The sequence below is a fragment of the Canis lupus genome, chromosome 7 (genome assembly GCF_003254725.2).
Source record: "Canis lupus dingo isolate Sandy chromosome 7, ASM325472v2, whole genome shotgun sequence".
NCBI lineage: Eukaryota > Metazoa > Chordata > Mammalia > Carnivora > Canidae > Canis > Canis lupus.
In genome coordinates this window covers 35,372,666-35,393,778 of record NC_064249.1, presented here as the reverse complement: position 1 = coordinate 35,393,778, position 21,113 = coordinate 35,372,666, and the positions used below count along the sequence as shown (strand labels likewise).

General features: G+C 39.3%; 1 protein-coding gene across 5 annotated transcripts in view; it reads right to left on the bottom strand.

The window, feature by feature from the left end:
* The window catches only part of DESI2 (desumoylating isopeptidase 2), a 46,925-nt gene that overhangs the window by 18,191 nt on the left and 7,621 nt on the right, over positions 1 to 21,113 (bottom strand). The gene's annotated exons all lie outside the window — the stretch shown is intronic.

The window sequence follows — 21,113 nt, the reverse complement described above, 5'->3', positions numbered from 1 at the left end:
AAACTACCACTGATTACAGCAAAAGAAAGTTGAAGATACAGATCAAACTGTTAATAGCTTAGAAAAGGGGGTGGAGATATAGCAGAGGAGGAAATGAAGCAATAGAGGGATGCTTTCACTTTTACCTGAAAAATTTGAAAAAATTTATTGAGGTATAATTGACATACAATGTTATATTAGTTTCAGGTGCAGAATACAGTGATTTGATATTTACATACATTGTGAAATGGTCACCATAATAAGTCTAGTTCCCATCTATCACCTTACAACATTAATACTTTTACAGATTATATTCCTCACACAGTATAATACATCGCGATGACTTATTCATTTTATAACTTGAAGTATGTACTTCTTAATTCTCTTCATCCATTTTGTCTTTCCATTCTCAACCACCTTCTCCTCTGGCAACCACCACTCTAATTTCTGTATCTATGAATCTGGGTTTGGTTTGGTTTTTTAAGACTTCACACATAAGATCATGCAGTATTTGTCTTTTGCCTGCCTTATTTCATTTAAAATACACTCCAGGTCCATTCATGTTATTGCAAATGGTAAGACTTCATTCTTTTTTATGGCTAATACACACACACACACACACACACTACTCATACGGCTGAATTATCTATCAATATATCAATTCATCAAATTTTCTTTAGCTATTCATCCACAGATGGACAGTTGGGTTGTTTCCATTATCTTGGTTATTGCAAATAAATCTGCAATGAACACAAGAATGAATATATCTTTCCGGGTTAATGTTTTCATTTTCCCCAGATAGGTAACTAATAGTGGAATTTCTTGCTTACAAGGTTGCTTGCTCTCTTTTTAATTTATTGAGGAATCTATATACTGTTTTCCATGGTGGCAGCACTAATTTACATTCCTACCTATAGTGCAGAGGGCTCCCTTTTCTCTACATACTGTTATTTCTTGTCTTTTTGATAAAAGCCATTCTGACAGGTGTAACGTGATATCACATTGTAGTTTTGATTTGTCTTTCCTGATGACGAGTGATACTGAGCATCTTTTCATGTATCTGCAATGTCTTCTTTGGAAAAACATCTATTCAAATCATCTGCTCGTTTTTTAATCAGATCATTTTTTGCTCTGAGTCGTGTTAGTTCTTTACAAATATTTTCTCCCATTCAGTAGGTTCCCTTTCATGTTGTTGATGGTTTCCTTTACTGTGCAGAAGCTTTTTAGATTGATGCAGTTCCATCTATTTTTGCTTTTGTTGCCCCTGCCTTTGGAGTCAGATCCAAAATAACACTACTGCAAAGATCAGTATCAAGGAGTATCAGTATCATCTCTCACGTTTTCTTCCAGGAGTTTCATAATTTTAGGTCTTACTCAAGCCTTTAATCTATTTTGTGTTGATTTTGTATATGGTATAAAATAGTGGTCCAGTTTTCCCAACACCATTTGTTAAAGAGACAGTCCTTTCTCTCTATCTCTAGTCTTGCCTCCTTTGTTGTAAGTCAACTGACCAAAAATACATGGGCTTATTTCTGTGCTCTCTATTCTGTTCTAATGGTGTATATGTCTGTTTTTATGGCAATACCATACTGTTTGATTACTATAGCTTTGTACTATAGTTTGAAATCAGGGAGCATGTGATACCTCTTGCTTTGTTCTTTCTCAAGATTGGTTTGGCTATTTAGAGTTTTTTGTGGTTCCACACAGATTTTAGAATTTTTCTAGTTCTGTGGACAAGGTCATTGGCATTTTAATATGAATTGCATTGAATCTGTAGATTGCTCTGGGTAGTATGGATATCCTAACATTATTGATTCTTTCCCTTGAGGACAAAGTCTTGCTTCCTATTTCTTCATTTTTTCCCCCCACACATTATAGCTTTCAGCATACAGGTCTTTCATCTCTTTGGTTAAATTTATTCCTAGGTATTTTATTCAGTTTGGTGAAATTGTAAATGGGATGTTTTCCTGATTTTTCTGATAGTTTATCAGTGAATAGAAACACAACTGTTTTATATATATTAATTTTGTATCCTGCAACTGGACTGAATTCCAACAGTTATTTGGTGGAGTTTTCCATAAATGGTATCATGTTGTTCACAGTGACACTTTTTGCTTCTTCCTTCCCAGTTTGTATGCCTTTTATTTATTTTTTCTTGCCTAATCATTATGGCTAGAAATGCCAATATAATGTTAAATAAAAATGGTAAGTGAGTGGGGCATCTTGGTTTTGTTCCTGATCTTAGAGAAAAAGAAGGTTGTTGGAGAACAATGTTCATATGGTCTCAAAGTATTGAACCCTACATTTCGCTAAATTCTAAGGAAAAAAGATACCTTAGAAAATATGAAAAAAAAATACAGTGAATATCACCTTATATGGATGATTAAACAGAATATCATCATCAATAGCTGGATGAACTGATGTTATGTGCCACTCAATGTGATAAAATAGAAAGGCCACAACATTTCCTTTGTTAGTTTTCTTATCACATATGTTTAACAGAATATAACCATAAGAAAAAAAAAATCAGTAAGTCTGGACTGTGGACTTTCTATAAGAAAAGTAGCCTGATGTTTTAAGAAATAGTGACATAAAAGTCAAAAGAAAGGTGGCCATTCTCTAAAGTAGATGGAAAAGATATGACAATTAAATGCAATGAAGGAATCTTGACTGTCTCTTAGGTTAAATCCCCCTCTCCTAAGACATTATTAGGGGAAATATTAATCAATGGAAAATTTCTTGGGTGTGATAATAGTACTGTGGTTAGGTAGAGAATATCTTATTAGGAAATACATGTTGAAGTATCTAGAGATGAAATGCTTTAATGTTTGTGACTTAACTTTCTGTGTGGGTGTGAAGGTGAGTATGTACGTGTGAGAGATTATGAGAAAACAAATACGGTTAAAAATTGGTCAATCTAGGTGAAGAGTATACAGACTGTTCTCTTCTTTCAAGCTTTTTTTTTTTTTTAAGTCATAAACATTTTCAAAATAAAAAGTTAGGGGGAACTAAGAATGATCTAGTCCTCGCCTCCTTAAAACAGAAGAGATGCTTTTCCAAGTTTCTTGCTTTCCTCCCACCTTCTCTCCCTTTTCAGAGGATGAGATCAGAAACTATCACAAGGTGATCATGTTAGTCTGCATAAAAATTTGGCTAGTCTTTTTCCAGTCAGTGGTTTCCTTGGCAGCCAACTTCTCTAGGACTTAAACTGCCTTTCCCATTTGAAAAATTCCATTGTTTATACTGTTTGCACCAATAATTTGGTCTGTATACTGCTGATTTCCTTAACAGCAGCACCAGCAGGTTTTTGTTCTGGACGCAGATGGCTCTACTTTAAAGGTGACCTTTTTCTCTTTTTACTATGTGAGCTTCTTTCAAAATACAGAATATTTTCCAAAAAGAGATATATCCAAAATGATTTATCTGCAATAATCAAAAGGTTTTAAACTCTTAGTAAACTCAACATTTATCTCTCTTTAATGTCTAATATCCCTTAACTTTAACAATTTATCTTTTACTTGCCCACTAAATAGCTTTCCAAAAGTGCTTTTATAATAAATTTCTATAATGGACATTTAAGTGTTTTGTTAAGACACAGAAAGGTTTTCATGAAAATAAAAATCCTATGTAGACAGTGACTTTTGGCCAGGATGAGAATGGGAATGCACGGTCACAGTGGGAATCTTTTTTTTTTTTTAATGTTATTAACTGCAGACAGAATATACCAAATTCCAGTGTTCTTGATACAGATTTTTAAAAAAGATTTTATTTATTTGATAGAGAATGAGGGAGAGCGAGTGAGCGTGCACACAAGCAGGCAGAGAAGCAGGCAAAGGAAGAGGGAGAAGCAGCCTCTACATGAGCAGAGCCTGACAGTGGGGCTTGATCCCAGGACCCTGGGGACCCTGGGACCATGACCCGAGCCGAAGGCAGATGCTCAATCAACTGAGCCTCCCAGGTGCCCCCAGAGTGGGAATCCTGAACTCAGAAATCTTTTATTTCCTGCCCTTTCACAAATGAAAATAATCTCATATGCTAGAACTCCTTCAAGTTGTGAGTATGTACTTTACTTCATAGAGCCTGAAATTTCCCTGTATTCAAGACCTTACATTCTAATAAAGAAAAGGGTATGCTTTGACACGTTTTTTGAGTTGGAAAATCCATAAAATTAGAGAAACTTAAAAATGAGAGAAATGTACTATCCAAAAATTTGGTTGGTCCTTTGGAATTCACTCTAATGAGACATGATCTATATAAGGTTTCTTATGAAGTGCTGATGTACTACAATGAAAAAGGAATACTTGATAGCTTTGCAAGTGACGGCATCTGCCTCCACTCGCAGATGCAAAGTTGGACAATCAGGTCAGGTGTTTTTGTTCAAGGTTTTAGGAAGCTCCCAAGTTGTTAGGAAAAGGCTGTCTTAACCAGAGATAATCCTTTGGATAGTATTGAACAGCAGAAGCCGGGATCCCTGGGTGGCGCAGCGGTTTAGCGCCTGCCTTTGGCCCAGGGTGCGATCCTGGAGACCTGGGATCGAATCCCACGTCGGGCTCCCGGTGCATGGAGCCTGCTTCTCCCTCTGCCTGTGTCTCTGCCCCCGCCCCCTCTGTGCGTGTGTGACTATCATAAATAAATAAATAAAAAAATTAAAAAAAAAAAATAAACAGCAGAAGCCTATTCCTCCTAACATCACCTTTTCCCCCAAAGGCTGTCTTAATCTGTGCCAGGCAGGAATTAATGGTGATGCTATTTATTCACGTGCATGTGCACGAGTGGAGGAGGGCAGAGGGGTAGGGGGGAGAGAGAGAGAGAGGGAGAGAAGCAGACTCCCCACCAAATGCAGAGCCCGACATGGGGCTTGATCCCACGACCCTGAGATCGTGACCTGAGCTGAAATTAAGAGTCACATGCCTAACTGACTGAGCTACCCAGGTGCCCCTCCACCAAATTTTTAAATAAGAATCAGTACCAATTCTTCACAAACTACTCCAAAAGACAGACGGGAACATTTTCCAATTCATTCTATGAGGCCAGAATTAACTTGACACCAAAATTAGACAAAGACGTCACAAGAAAAATGTAGATCAACAGCTCTTATGAATACTCCAAAATCCTCAACAAAATACTAGCAAATTGAATCCAGTAACATATAAAGAGGACTGCCTACACACCATACACAGGTGAGATCTATTCTAGGAATGGAAGATGGGTTTAATATTCATAATATACCATACCAAGAGAAAAAAGGACAAGATCCACAGGATCATCTCATTAAATGCAGAAAAGCAACTGACAAAATCCAACACTCTTTCGTGATAAAAACACTCAACAAACTAGGAATAGAAGGAAACTTCCCCAGTCAGAAAAAGGGTGTCTATGAAAACACACAGCTAACATCATATTTAATGGTGAAAGATAATGCCTTCTTTCCCTTTCAGATCAGGAACAAAGAAATGATGTCTGCTCTTGCTGCTACTAAGATACTGTACTCGAAATTCCAGCCAGGGCAATTAGAGAAGAAAAATAAAAGAAAAAAAAAAAAAGAATGAAAAATAAAAGACAGCCAGGTTGGAAAAGAAGTAAAATAATTTCTATTTGCAGATGACATGCTCTTGCATATAGAAAAGTCCACTAAAAAACTATTGAAACTAATAAACAAGTTCAGCAAGACTGCAGGGTACAAGATTAATACACAAACATCAATTGCATTTCTGTACACTGGCAATGAACAAGGAGATGAAATTAAGAGAATTCCATTTACAATTACATCAAAAAATATTTAGGGATAAATTTAACAAAAGAATGTAACTCTGTATCTGAAAATGATAAAACATTCAGAGCAGTATTACCAAAAACAGCCAAAAATGGGAACAATCTGGGGATCCCTGGGTGGCTCAGGGGTTTGGCGCCTGCCTTTGGCCCAGGGCGCGATCCTAGAGTCCCGAGATTGAGTCCCGTGTCAGGCTCCCGTCATGGAGCCTGCTTCTCCCTCTGCCTGTGTCTCTGCCTCTCTATCATAAATAAATGAATAAATCTTAAAAAAAAAAAAAATGAGGGATCCCTGGGTGGCGCAGCGGTTTGGCGCCTGCCTTTGGCCCAGGGCGCGATCCTGGAGACCCGGGATCGAATCCCACATCGGGCTCCCCGTACATGGAGCCTGCTTCTCCCTCTGCCTGTGTCTCTGCCTCTTCTCTCTCTCTCTGTGTGACTATCATAAATAAATAAAAAAAATTAAAAAAAAAAAAAATGGGAACAATCTAAGTGTCCATCAACTGATGGACAACTGAATGACTGGGTGTGGTAGCTATACAATGTAATATTATTTCTCAATAAAAAGGAATGGAGTACTGATACATGCAGTGATATGAATGGACCTTGAAAACATTATGCGAGGCCAGAAAAGACCACCTACTGTATGATTTCATTTACACGAAATGCCCAGAATAGGTAAATTTAAAGAACAGTACAATAGTGGTTACCTATGACTAGGAAGTGTGCAGGAAATGGAAGTGATTGCTAATGGGATGGGGTTTCTTTTTAGTATGAAGACAAATTTCCTGGTGGTTGAAGAACTCAGTGAATACATTAAAGTCCACTGAATTGTACACCAAGGGTGAAATGTATGGTATATGAATTGTATCTCAAAAAAACTTTAAAAATATGCTATAAATAAAGGATTACTAACTTGTAGCAAACAGCAGAAGGGCCTATCATTTTATAGTTGGCAAACTTAAACACAAACTGTTCTATAAATAACATATATCCCCCAATGATAAATTTTCTTTTCAATACAATACATACTTAGTTCTTTTTGGGGAAAAAAGGGCATTTTAGGAAAGTTTTCCTCTGTTAGCAAAATGAAAACCAAGAAAATCATGAAGAAAAAAGTTTCCATTTCTCTGTTCTAACAAATGGTCCAACATAAACTTCACTATGAGTGAAAGAAAATATGCAGATTATGAATATGGGACTTTTGACAAAAGTCAACAGTTAAAAATATACTATTGACCTTTAAACATTTTCTAATAATACAAAACACGGTCCAATTGGTTCTTGAACTCTCATCCCCAATCAAAAACCTTTAAATATGTTACTTCTCAAATTACAGACTGCATTCCTAATTCCAGACAGCTGCCTTCAAAAACATGTAGAAAGCAGGCTATAAACAAATAACACATCAAAAACAGAAAAAAAAACAAAAAAACAAAAACCCAACTCTAAATAGATGTATTCTGGTCAGCTACCAGAATGAACATATGAACAGCAGCACATTGCTGCCAAAATTTTTAGAATTTACATTATGAAGTAGAGTCAATGTTTTTCTTTGCTGTGATTATTTTTTATTTTTTTTTCCTGAATGAATTCAGAAGAAAAGAGGGTAAAGCCTTCCAGGGAGAACTGGTCATAGAGAGAGATGCCCTCCAAATGTTTCTGCTCCCATTCGGGCTTCCTTGCTCTATTATTAGAGCACACGCCTGAAAGGCTCGATCTGGAAAAACTGGCCAAGCTGCTGGTTGAAGCCAGGCGTTAAATTCAAGGTCAGCATGCCTTGGCGAGTCCTTCAGTTTCAGAGTCCTGCCAAGGCTGTGCAGACAATGTGGATGGTGCCTATTTTAAGTGGGGATTCTATAAGATAACTGTAAACAAACAAAACCAAAAACTATGACAACTGAGCCTTTTACCGAATGACTTCAGATGTCAAACTTCCCTTATAGCAATTTAACAGTTTTCCTCTCGTGGTTCAAGAGGTTTCAAATTAATGGTGGTTTCTAGGTGCTTCTCCAATATGGTTTCCATCCTTTGTCTTTACTTTAAAAAAGTATTTACTACCGTCAACACATTTCACATGGTGTCTCTTGGAGTGAAAATCTCCCTACAAGGCTCAATAGAGCTTCTCAAACCTATGTGGAAATTCCTGCTTTTGTAGAACACCATAAAACACTGACATTCTTGAAAAGAAAAAAATATAAATACACCACATGAAATCCTAGCCAAGAACACACATGCATGAAAAACAAACAAACAAAACAAGCTGCTCAGTGAGATATGATTGGATGTTAGCAAGGCTTCCTGTGAATTTTTGCTGGATCCGCCTTCACTGCCTTTATTGACTAAATAGTAGCAGATGCCAAAGTTTACAGTTAGTTACATACTTGGGAACAATGGATAATGCAGGTCAGTTTTGTGCCCAAGCCTTTCACATGACCTGGAAAAGATCCCTTCCATTCCCAGAGGTTGGTCTGAGTGCAGGAGTACGACTAGCATTCGGAGGACTAGTTTGAGAACCACTGCTCCCAGAGTTCTAGAGCATGACACCGGCCCCAGCTATCAGGGGCCACGCCATGTGAGAGAGGACACAGAGCCTCAGGGGTGGGTCCCCTACAGATGCTCAGATAACCGGGTTTACCGAGTGCTGAGAAATGGATTCCCGCAGCAGAGTGTGTGAGAAATCAGAGGTTTTCATTTGAAAGTTAATCCACTGCCTGATACTTCTCAAGCCCTTTCTAACATACCAAAGGAAAAGAGTAAACCTGCCAGACGCTACCACAAAATAGTATCTCTCAGACCACGACACAACAGCAGAGTCACCACAACATCGCCACATCAATCACCTGCCTAAATCATCTAGATTGAGGATATTATTCTGTCCGCTTAATCTAAGGCTCTTTTTTTCCCTCCAGGTCTAATGGGAAAGCCCACAGACAGTATTCCTCCAACCAGGTAAGACCGCAAGGACGTGGCTTCTATCATATTCGACTTTCCTTCAGAGATGACCGCCCAGATGAGAAAAGGTTGATCCAAGCATGACAACCCACCTGAGTAGAAGCATCTGAACTACAGTGGAAAAGACAGCGGGCTGAGTGTCAGGAGACTGGAGTTCTTTGCCTTGGTTTCTTCCTCTACGTACAGATAACCTGTTTAAGGTACCTAATGGATCTCAAAAAGCGTCTGATTCCAATTCACAGTCTGGAGCCAGAATGCTTTGCTTCAGATTCTGGCTAAATTCATGATTTGCCAGCTTTCTGCCTGGGGAAAGATGCTCTCTTCTCTGTCCATTATTTATAAAATGGAGATAATAAACAGCATCCACCATAGGGGACTATTGTAAGAATTAAATGAATATGTATAAAAACTTAGGAGACTGCCTGACCCATGGTGAACCGTAGGAGTTGGCAGTAGCAGACAGAGACCTCTACTGACCATGTGATCCTTCTCTAATACTTTTGTTTTACGTATTGGGAAAGGCTTGTAGGCACTTGTAAATAAGCTGATTAGTTTTAGCTATCTGTTAATTCTCAGAACTTTCAAGAATCTTTGGGAGTTGATGTCAAATTATCAAGAGCAGTGACTCATTAAACCGAATGGCAAACAATGGCAGAATTAATTGGATTCTACTTTAAGACTCTCACAAGCAATTATTTATATTCTTGAGCAGCACAGATTTGCTAAAAGGTCTCTGTAAGAGTAAGGCAGTAGTTTCACAGGATGCTACTACCACACTTATGAAGGACCAGAGAAGAAGCTGAAGAGCTCGCTCTGGCAGGAGGACTTGAACACCTCACACTTCCTAAGCAAACAGATGAAGGCCAAGGAAGGGCCCCCTAACCTACGCTTACTTCTTCTGATGCCCACCTTTGTGGCTCCAGCTTACAAGCTTTTCAAAGCATTTTCAATATAAATATAATAAAAGGTAAAAGGAAACACTTCATAGAAAAATTATCTTAAAACATGTGGGAAGGCAACAAATACATTAAATAACTACAATTACTTCTGAGCTCGATCTTGCCTTAATACAAAAAACTGGCCTCAGTATTTTCCATCTGTTATTTTAAAGCACTATTTACAGAAGTGACTTCACTGTGGCATTTTATAGTCATATATTAAAATGTTACATTCTTCTTCTGATAGGGAACTTTCATTCAGCTTCATTTCAGTCAGTAATTTGCCTTATCAACTTAATAAAAATTTTATGTTTCCTGTTTGAAAGCAGCAATGACAATAAATGCAATTGCCCTAGTCTGGAACTTAAAATATTTGCTATAACCACTTAAGCCCTGGGCCTGACTTCCTTAAAAGTTTCCCCAAAAAAACCTAGAACCAGTGTTCATAAAGATTAAAGCATGTATTCTACTTACCTCCCATAAAAAGGTGCTTAAAAAAAAGAGAAGGCATTTCAATTACTGAGTTAAACATGAAAAATAAACTGTGAGTGGTGGAGGCTGTAGGGTAATTTGTATAGTGCTGACTATGTGGAAAACTGTCCTCAGTATCCAGACTGTTGAACTAGCTCAGGAGACCTTCTTGGTACTACTGGGTTGAGTCCCAGATAATCTCACAGCAAATGCTATTTAATAGTAAACTGTATTAAAATGCTATCTGTAGAGCCTCAGCATCGGGCTAAGCGTAAAGCAGAGTCGATAAAAACTCACTGAATGAGCTGAGATAGCCTAGTATCTTTTCCAGATGAAACCATAAGCATCCGGGGCTATCTGTTAATTTGTGTTATGTTGTAAGAAAGATGGCACCACATATAGATCTTATTCCATTACTATTTCTAAGAAAACGTACAATCTTTTCATTGCCAGAGAATATTATCTAAAATAAGCACATCACTCACTTTCTAGGTCTTAGGGGAAAAAAAACTTTATATAACAAAAACATTTTCATTACACCATTATCTATAAATTGTTGATAACGTTGGGTAGTAAGCCTTGATCTCAGGAAGTAATTTCTCCTGATTACAAAAGATTTGCCACTATCTTTTTAGTTAATAGTATTCAAGTTCTGTAAATGTTCTCTCAAGTTTATTCTCCTTTTGAGGCAATGTAACCAAGCGTACACACTAAAGCTAGGGCAGGGCACTATACTACAGTTAGGGTAGTGGTACTGCTAGTTCCCTGGGACAGTCCCAGTTTACATTTGTCTCACACAACTGTTCTGCCTGCACCCTCTTCTATTCTCAAGTTCCAGTTTTGATGATGAATTTTAAAGTTAGCCCAAGGCTGATCTAAGGACTGTGCTTTAGACACTTAAGAGCTCCTGGACTCTCGAGTGTGAGTACATAAAACTACACATTTACAGGATAACTTAAAACCAAGGAAAACACTATGGATTTCATATGAATCTAGTATTCTCTTCCAATTTTCAAAAACAAATTATTGTGCTTCTCAAAGGACCTAGTTTTAGGACCCACCACAAGCCAGGCACAGGATCACTGTGGACTGTTAAGATATTTAAAGGAGAAATAGATTTTTAAAAGTCAAATCACCGATGAACCAAATGCCCCTTGAATATTTTTAAGACTAAACTATTTTATAGAAACTACAGTTTGGCTCTGCTAGTGATTAGAAATTGATGGGCTGGGTACTTGATCCTGATCCCACAGCTGACCAGAAAACCGAGTTCTCAGCAAATCTTCCTTATCTGGTGCTTGCTTTGGTTGTGCCTATGGCTGGTGTCAGATATTTTAGTAAAATCTTAAAACGTCTTGTATGGCCCCCATGTACTTGACTATGCCCCTGGATTACGCTCTAAACTGAACGAGGCCTGAGACTGAGCCTTCTTGAATTCTGGATCTCCATGCTGCCTAGGGCCTTGTATTATACTAGCAGACCACTCAAATGCTTGATGAATTGGAATGAAGCAAGGAGTCTGTAATGCCTTTTCCTTTATCTTGTTTTTAATTGTGGCCTATGGAAAAGAGCATCTCCATTCTTTTACTCACTCAAACAATATTTATTGAATGCCTACTATGTGCCAAGCGGTAGCAACGTAGAAGCAAACATGATGAAATTCTTTTTCTCATGAAGCTTGCATTCTTGAGAGGTATCTTGTAAACTGTAGGCTGCAACCCATTAGAGGACCCCAAAATCATTTCAGAGGGTTGCAGCAGCATTATTTTAAATGAATGAAATATAATGAAATAGAAGTTATCGGAGGACATGACCCAGAGCAAGGTGTTTCCCGAATATTTGGTTTCTGTTACATGTGTGTATAATGGTATGATGTAAAATGTATTTCTTGGTCCAGGATAAATTGAGAACCACTGTTCTAGGAAAGTCCTCTAAATTGCACCTCAGTTTAAATCTTTTTTTTTTTTAATTTTCTTTTTATTTATTTATGATAGTCACACACAGAGAGAGAGAGAGAGAGAGAGAGAGGCAGAGACACAGGCAGAGGGAGAAGCAGGCTCCATGCACCGGGAGCCCGACGTGGGACTCGATCCCGGGTCTCCAGGATCGCGCCCTGGGCCAAAGGCAGGCGCCAAACCGCTGCGCCACCCAGGGATCCTCAGTTTAAATCTTATATAAAATGGTTACTTACAGCAAAACTATAAATAAAGCAAGTTAGACAACTTTGATTCAATAAAGTATGTGTCAGGAACTGCTAGGCGCTGGGGACACGAGGATGATTAACTCACAGACTGTGTCCATAAGGAACTCATTAAGAATGTAAACAATCAATCACAATGTAGTGTTTAAACAGAAATATGTGCAGATACAGTAAATGAAAAGCTCATTTTTTGAATGTTACTCTACAACGTACTTCCACTTACTCTTGTCTTTCACAGTGACAACAGTACGTGTAAAATATGTAAATCACTTTAGGGATGTTCTGGCAAGTAATTTGCCCATGGTCACAAGACAAGCGGCTGAACTGCCAGCAGAGCCCAGGTTTCATAGCCCCCACTATGGTTTTCTGTCACACAGCTCCACCTCCAGTAGATAGCCTTAGCTGGAGGCTTGCTTTTTTTTTTACATGCTCTTGAAGCAACCTGAATGACTTCAGAGTAAGATGGAGATCATGACTATTAATTCATCATTTTTCCTGAAGTGTGACGTTATGGTGATCGCTCGTGCACCACTACAGGTAAACAGAAATAGTCATCACCCAGTCTTTGCCTAAATTCCATACCATGTGCCCACCTGGTCACTAATTTAGCAATGTGGAGACCTCCTATTCTGGTAACTAATCTTCACATTTGAAAAGAGACAGGAAATCTAGGAGATACAGTCCTTTTGGAAACGAGAATTACAACTATACTCCCAGCAGATAATTCTTTTTATACTGTTTGGTAGCAAATGAGAGTACACGCAACAGATTACATTGAGAGCTGCTATTGTTTCCAACTAATGTGCAAAATTCTTTATCTGGTGGTTCCTTTAACTTATCGCTGGACAATGAGCTAGAAATTATAACCATGGTATGGTATACAGACCAGTCTCAGGCCAAGTTTTCCATAAATGTTTTTTCCATAAATCCCCCCCACGATTTCCATAAATGTTTCAAGACTGAGAAATTAGTTCCATTAAGTTTGTCTGGTTGAAAGGCTAAAGACCAGCTGTCAACACCAACACACAAGGGGCGGGGGGGGGGGGGGGGGGGGGACAAAAGGCTGATATAATTAACGCCAGTGTTATGCATATACTACGGTAGAGATCTTACAGCAAATGTCAAACATACAACAGCCTGCTTTTAATGCCTTGTTTGGGCGGCACTTTGTTCTCTACAGTAGAACTCTCCCTTAGATACAGTGAGGAAACTCCACAGATTCAGTTACTAGGTGTTGTAACTGCAAAGGATACAGATGGGGAGCCCATTCAGCTTCTATAATCCTGCGAACAACAACACTGGCACATAGCTAACACTTTCTAGGGCTTATCATGTGTCGGGTCCCATTCTATGCATTTCACATAAATTGTCTCAAGATTCTTATAACCCCATGAACTAGATACACTATGCTTTCCATTTTAGCAGGGAACTCTGTTTAGCAAGCCACTTTCCCAGGTCACATAGTTAAAAAGCAGGAGGTGGGGTGCAAATCCATGTAGTCTGATTCCAGACTATACATAGAGACAAAGAACTGCATACCCTACTTTTTATAACAGATTCCAGATGGCAGGCCTGACCAGGGAGGAGGTCGTGTCCAGCTTCTGGCTGACTCTCCTGTCACATTGGACACTCTTGTTCTGAACCTGTGCAGGTGTTTGTGGCTCTAACATGCCACCTTACAGGCTGGGGGGGTCCGTGAGGACAGCAGAGAAGCTGGCCCCTTGAGGCGAGCAGCAGCCTTGAACAGGAGGGAGGACACAGTAGAGAAAGGGACTGTTTCAGCATGACAAGCCCTAGGGAACTTCAAGTGAGCCTAACAAACTTTTAAAAAGTAATTAAAGGGATGCCTGGGTGGCTCAGTGGTAGAGCATCTGCCTTTGGCTCAGGTTGTGATCCTGGGTCCTGGGATTGAGTTTTGCATGGCTCCCCGCAGGGAGCCTGCTTCTCCCTCTTCCTCTCTGTGTCTCTCATGAATAAATAAAATCTTAAAAGTTCTGGGAATAAAGGGTATGACCCTGTCTCTGCCCTCAAGCTCACTGCAGAGTGAGGAACTTAGATATGTTGCTGAATTACTGCTGGATACCCAGATAAAACAACCACTGGAAATGAATGAATGGGCCTCAAATACCACAGTTCTTGCTTCCTTCCTTGTTAGTCTTTTGAAACGAACACATTTCTAAAGAAAGTTGATTAAAAAGACACAGACTTCTGGTTTGAGAGCGTGGTGCATTATGGTGGATGGCCAGTGAAGATAGTATCTAAAGAACTCTATTTAATTGTCCTCAGTTTGAAAGGATGAGGATGGGAAAATATCACAGTATATTCATATACCAACTGGGACGACAGCAGAAGGGGAAAGCCTGACTAGGCAGAGGAGAGCGGTGAGAAGTCCTTGTGCTGGACTGTGGAGCTCCAGCAGAGTGGAAGGTCTGACCTCAGCTACGGCCACAGGTGACTTCCAGTCCAGGTACAGGAGGCAGGGTGGACCACACCACTGCTCTTTTTTCTTTTTCCAAAGTGAAATAAGCAGTGAGGTCATCAGCGGAGAGTGGGAAATACTGTCCTTGTCTTGGAGAATGGGAAAGTCAGTTGACCAGAGAAATGAGGAAGCACTGCCAGACAACACGTAGGGCCCCCTGGGGGTCTGTGGTCAGGATTTTAATGTGAGATCACAGTCATGATGGTTGTGGGCTTTTCTCTAGTGGCACTCGGCTACTGAATGTAGGTGGAGCGTTCAATCTAACTAGGGTTGTAGGACAAGTACGCCAGAGGGAATGACTACAATGGTAGACTACAGAATGGAACTCAGAGGGTGTAGTAGGGGGAGGGATTATTTTAAGGCACAGGCTCACAGGACTGTGGGGGTGGCAAGCTTAACGTTTGCAGTAACGTTTGCAGGGCAAGCCGGTGGGCTGGAGACCCAGGAGAAGTTGATGTGGCAGCTCCTCTGGAAGCTGAATCCCTTCCTCCTTAGGGAACCCCAGTATTTCCTCTTAAGGCCTTCAACTGATGGGAAGAGGCCCACCCACATTTTGGAGGATAATCTGCTTTACTCAAAGTCTACTGACTTAAGAGACTTTTAACCAGAGAACAAACAGGGTTGCTGGAGGGGAGGTGGGGGATGGGCTAATAAACAGGGCGATAGGGATTAAGGAGGCCATTTGTGGTGATGAGCACTGGGTTTTATATGTAAGGAAGGGAGGAAGCACTAAATTCCAGTCTTGAAATCAACATTACACTACATGTTAATTAGAATTTAAATAAAAATTAAAAAAAAAAGGTTAATCACATCTGAAAAATGCCTTCACAGCAACATCTAATGTTTGACTAAAACCTGGGTACTAGCTTGGCCTAATCAAGTCGACACATAAAATTAACCATCACAGAAATAGTCACAGATGTAGGGGAAACTTTTTTTTTGCCATTGCCCATTCATGAGTTCCAGAAAGCACAGAGTGGAAGTTAGTTTGGGGTGGAGTGGGGGTGAGATTAGGACAGATTAATAGAGAAACAGCACTTTCCAGGGATGGGAGGAGGAGAAATATAATGTGGTGGCTAAGGGCACAGACTTTAGCATCAGAGCTCATGGTTCAAGACTGCTCTATCACTTTTGGCGTGATTCTGAGCAGATTTTTCAGCTAAGCTTGTGTTATCTTCAAAAGGGATAATACGAGGCAAGGGCTTGCATGTCACAACCATTCAAAAAAGTTATTCTTATATTATGGGGAGACTTGATATTCTACGTCTGTCAATTCTCCCCCTAAATTATTCATAAATTTAATGTCATTGCACTTAAAATTTCAGTGAGTTTTTTTGACGAACTGATTCTAAATTTTATTTGAAAAATTAATGTGTGAGAAACATAAAATTCCATTAGAGTAAGAAACACTTCCATCATCAGTATCAAAACATGCTGGGATGTTGCAATTAATAGTAATGGTATTGGCGCAAGAAGAGGCAGCTAAATACATACCTAGCCTAGAACGTAAGACTTCTAGATCCATGATAAGTTAGTATAGGATGAATGTGGCATGTGCCTCCAATTAGCACGGGGAACCATGGATCATTCCATCAAATACTGTTGGGATAACTGGCTTTCCATTTGGGAATAAACGGAGATTATTTCTATAATTTCAAGCCAGGGAAAGCCTTTCCAGGCCTGATAGAAACTGGAAAGGTCTAAAACTGTTATTTTAGAAATTAAAAATTTCTGTAAGGCAAAAGACACCAACAACATAACAAACTTAAGGGGACTTAATTTATTTATGGTCATTTCATGATTTTTATATTTGGTCCTACTTATCTTCATTCCACATTTTTCTTTTTCTCTCTTACATGGTATGAACTGTTTTCTCTGCTGTTTCCCCTTTAGATCCAACTTTAGACCAACATGACAAAAACTTTACACATACCAACCCAAACCAACTGCATCTCCTGACTTACTTCCTCCCTCTCACCCAAGATTTGGTCAATATAATCTGAGACTTAATCTTTTTTTTTTTCCTAAAGATTTTATTTATTTATTCATGAGAGACACACAGAGAGAGACAGAGACACAGGCAGAGGGAGAAGCAGGCTCCATGCAGGGAGCCCAATGAGAGACTTGATCCTGGGATTCCAGAATCACACCTTGAGCCAAAGGCAGGTGCTAAACCGCTGAGCCACCCAGGGATCCCCTGAGACTTAATCTCAACATCATGTTCATCCTCTTTGAGTTATTCTGGACACTGGCATTGGAACCATATACATAATAGGAGGCAGCTTTGTTAAATGAGAATTGGACCTCATGGCTTTTTCTTTTACATTGTCATCACCCCATTGTTAAGGTCTGAGTCATTTCCTAGCTCCCCAAAGGTGCCTGATACTACCTAGGTCCTTTTGCATGAGTGACAACTTGAGAAGCCATAGCATTCACACAGAAATGTTTTCCCTTTCAATACTCTGTAGATAATGCTCCATATTATTTAGGCTTTGGTGTCATAGTAAAAGAAGTCTGAAGTTAGCTTTACTTTGTCCCTTCCAGTAACTTTTTTGCCTGTATTTGTAGGACGTTTTACTTTATCCTTAACATTTAAAAGTTAAACCAGGCTTACTGTTCCCCTTTTTAAAATACTTTTTTAAAATTTAGGGCACCTGGGTGGCTCAGTCGGTTGGGTCACGCACGATTCCAGGATTCCTGGATCGGGCCCCTAATCAGGCTCCCTGCTCAGTGGGGAGTGTGTTTCCCCCTTTCCCTCTGGCTCATGCTCCCCCATCCCTGCCCTGCCCCTGGCAAATAAATAGATAAAATCTTTAAAAAAATTTTCTTAAATTCAATTATGTTAACATATAGTGTATTATTAGCTTCAGGGGTAGAAATTTAGTGATTTATCAGTTGCATATAACACCCAGTGCTCATCCCATCAAATGCCCTCCTTAATGCCCATCACCCAGTAACTCTACCCCTCACCCCCTCTCCTCTCTAGCAATCCTTGGTTTCCCATAGTTAAGGGTCCCTTATGGTCTGTCTCCCTCTCTATTTTCTCTTCCCTTCCCCTATGTTCATCTGTTTTGTTTCTTAGGTTCCATAAATGTTCCTAACTTTTAACAAATTCTGCCTAGCACTTAATCATTTTGGAGATTGATGTTGTTGACCTTACTACTCAAAGAGTTCTCAGAGATTTTCTAAATCTTGTTGTTTTCTCCTTAGTTTTCAATCTCCTGTTGTAGTTTTCAATTAGGCAATGTTGCTCTTCAGCTTTGTGGAAACTATCCTAATCTCAGACGGTTCTTTCTTTGGTATTGCCTGCTCCATTTTCAGTGATCCTCATGAACCTCTCTGAGAACATCAATCAGAAATTCCCCTAAAAATCTCTGTTTCTTGCTATACATTTACTTAGGAGGCATGTGGCCTGATTTATCCTTGTACTTGCATACCCTCTGCCTGGGACATTCTCTCCTACAAAACCACATTGGTGTACCCCGTCCCCTTTCAGGAACACCTTCCTGGTGAGGGCCTTCTTGACCACCCTATTCCAAACTGTAGTAGAAACTGCCATCCTGACCTACACTCTCCCCTGTTTTGTTTTCCTGTTTAGCCCTACTGCCCACTTAATATACCATGTTATTTTTTACTCCTGTCTGGTATTTTTGCTACATGCATCTTGGCCATAGATATCTTTTGCCACAAACATTTCTGCTGCATAACCAGTTAGCTGTAAGAAAACTGTGCCATAAAAGAGAAAATAACTGGATGACAGTCTGGCTTCATTTCTCCATGGACTAATCAACTGCCCTTGGCAGGGTTAATGTACCAAAGCTAGCTGTCAGTTATTTCTCCATTAACAAAGCTCCTATTTGAATGTTATATAAATCTTAGTTAGCGATCTCTACACTGACACGTAGACACGGAGGTCTTAAAATAGTGGATGGTAACAACTATATATATCAACTTGATAAAAAATACGGTGATGGAACCTACTAGAAGTGTGAAATAAGAGCGTAAAGCCAGATTGCATACTCTACTGTGCTAGAACATGAGAACATAGCAGTTACAGTGATAACAAAGCTCAGTCATAAATGCGTTACAGCGTTAGCACTTCTTTCATGCTTCCCATAGAACTTTGGAATGTCTGTTAATGAACACGTGACAATATGCCAAGAAAAAAACAGCAGCGTAGGAGGCTTGCGGGATGCAATGCAAAGCTCAGTTACAAATTATGCATCCTGGTATTTGGAAACTGATACCTCTCTTAATAAGGAAAAACTTTGGTGAAAGAAGCAAAACTGTGATGCTAAATGACATGAATCAATAGGCAAAAAAAAAAGTATACTACTACAAATAAAGACTTGGAAGATGAATGCCTGGTGCAATCCACAAAATCAAATCGGTTGTTTGCACAATATACACTTTTTAAGAGCATTCAAATATGTTGCATTTCGCAATAAAGTCTTCTGATTTTGTTATTCATTTTCCACAATTCATTATGTCCTTTTAAATGAAAGGCCCTTTTTAATTTTTGTTGTGATTTTTTTTTTATAGCAAGTTGCCTTACAGTCAATTACTTATGCAGCAAAAATGTCTGTGGCAAAGATGTTTATGGCAAAACAACCTAGAATCATATTTTATCTACTTCTTAAGGTTATTCTGTTAATAGATGGGTCGGATACACAGGCTTAGAATTAACCTATTTAACTATTTGCATTTTTTGGATAAAAATTTCAAAAAGCAACAACAACAACAAAAACCCCATTTTCATCATTGGGGGAAAAAGAATATGAAAATAGGAAAGATGCCAATTCTTCCCAAGTTATTTTATTACCTTTTAAAAAGATTTTAGCAGGCAGAGGGAGAGGCAGAAGCAGGCTCCTCACTGAGCAGAAAGCCCTGTATGGGGCTGATCATGACCTGAGCTGAAGGCAGAAGCCCAACCAACTGAACCACCCAGGCGCCTCCCCAAGTTACTTTAAACTGCAATAAAACTGGTGCAATTCCAATTAAAACAACAATTTACCGACTACTTAGTATATACATCCAAGAGAACTGGAAGCTGGGACTTGAACAGATATTTGTAGACCTATGCTCACAGTAGCATTATTCCTAATCCTCAAAAGGTGGGAGTAACCCAGATGTCCACGGACACGTGAATGGATAAACAAAATGTCGTGTGTATACACACCCACCCACCCCCACACACAGCGACACATTATTCAGCCTTAAAAAGGGGAATTCTGACAACATGGATAAACCTTGAGGATACTATGCAAAGTGAAATAAGTCAGTCATAAAGAGACAAGTACTACAGGATTTCACTTCTACCTTGGAGGTATCTAACCAAATTCATAGAAAGTAGAATGGCAATAACTAGGGGGCAGAGGGGCAGGGGAGTTTAATGAATACAGTTTTTACCTTTGCTAGATGAAAAAGTCCTGGAGACTGGCTGCACAACACTGGGAATGAAAATACACTATTGGACTGTATAGCCATAAGCAGTTAAGACAGTAACTTTTAATAAGGGAAGGGAGAAGAAATGTGTGGGAAATATCAGAAAGGGAGACAGAACATAAAGACTGCTAACTCTGGGAAACGAACTAGGGGTGGTAGAAGGGGAGGAGGGCGGGGGGTGGGAGTGAATGGGTGACGGGCACTGGGTGTTATTCTGTATGTTAGTAAATTGAACACCAATAAAAAAATAAATTTAAAAAAAAAAAAAAAGACAGTAACTTTTATGTGTATTTGAACACAATTAAAAAAAAACAAGGGATCCCTGGGTGGCGCAGCGATTTAGCGCCTGCCTTTGGCCCTGGAAACCTGGGATCGAGTCCCACATCGGGCTCCCGGTGCATGGAGCCTGCTTCTCCCTCTGCCTATGTCTCTGCCTCTCTCTCTCTCTGTGACTATCATAAATAAATAAAAATTAAAAAACAACAACAACAACAAAAAAACCAAAGTGAGAAACCATGTATGGAATCTTTCAGAGAGCCTAAATAAGGAAGTGAGTAATAGCCAAAAAAAACTTGGGAAAAAGAATGAAAGGAAACAGGCCTAGCCATATACTAAGATACGTCATGAAATTATAATAATTAATATAGTGAGTAATGAGACTCCCCAATGCTGTATGGGCCAGCATTTAGTATTATGACAAGGATGACATCATAATTTAGTGAGCAAAGACTTTTATTTCAAATAATGTGGGGGTCAATTAGTTTTTAAGTTATTGTTTTGGGGGGTGATCACAGTCATATGGCTAAATCCATTTCAGATTAACTGAAACTTAAAGCTATTTTCATGTATCTCATTTCCCTTGATTATTTTTCTGCCT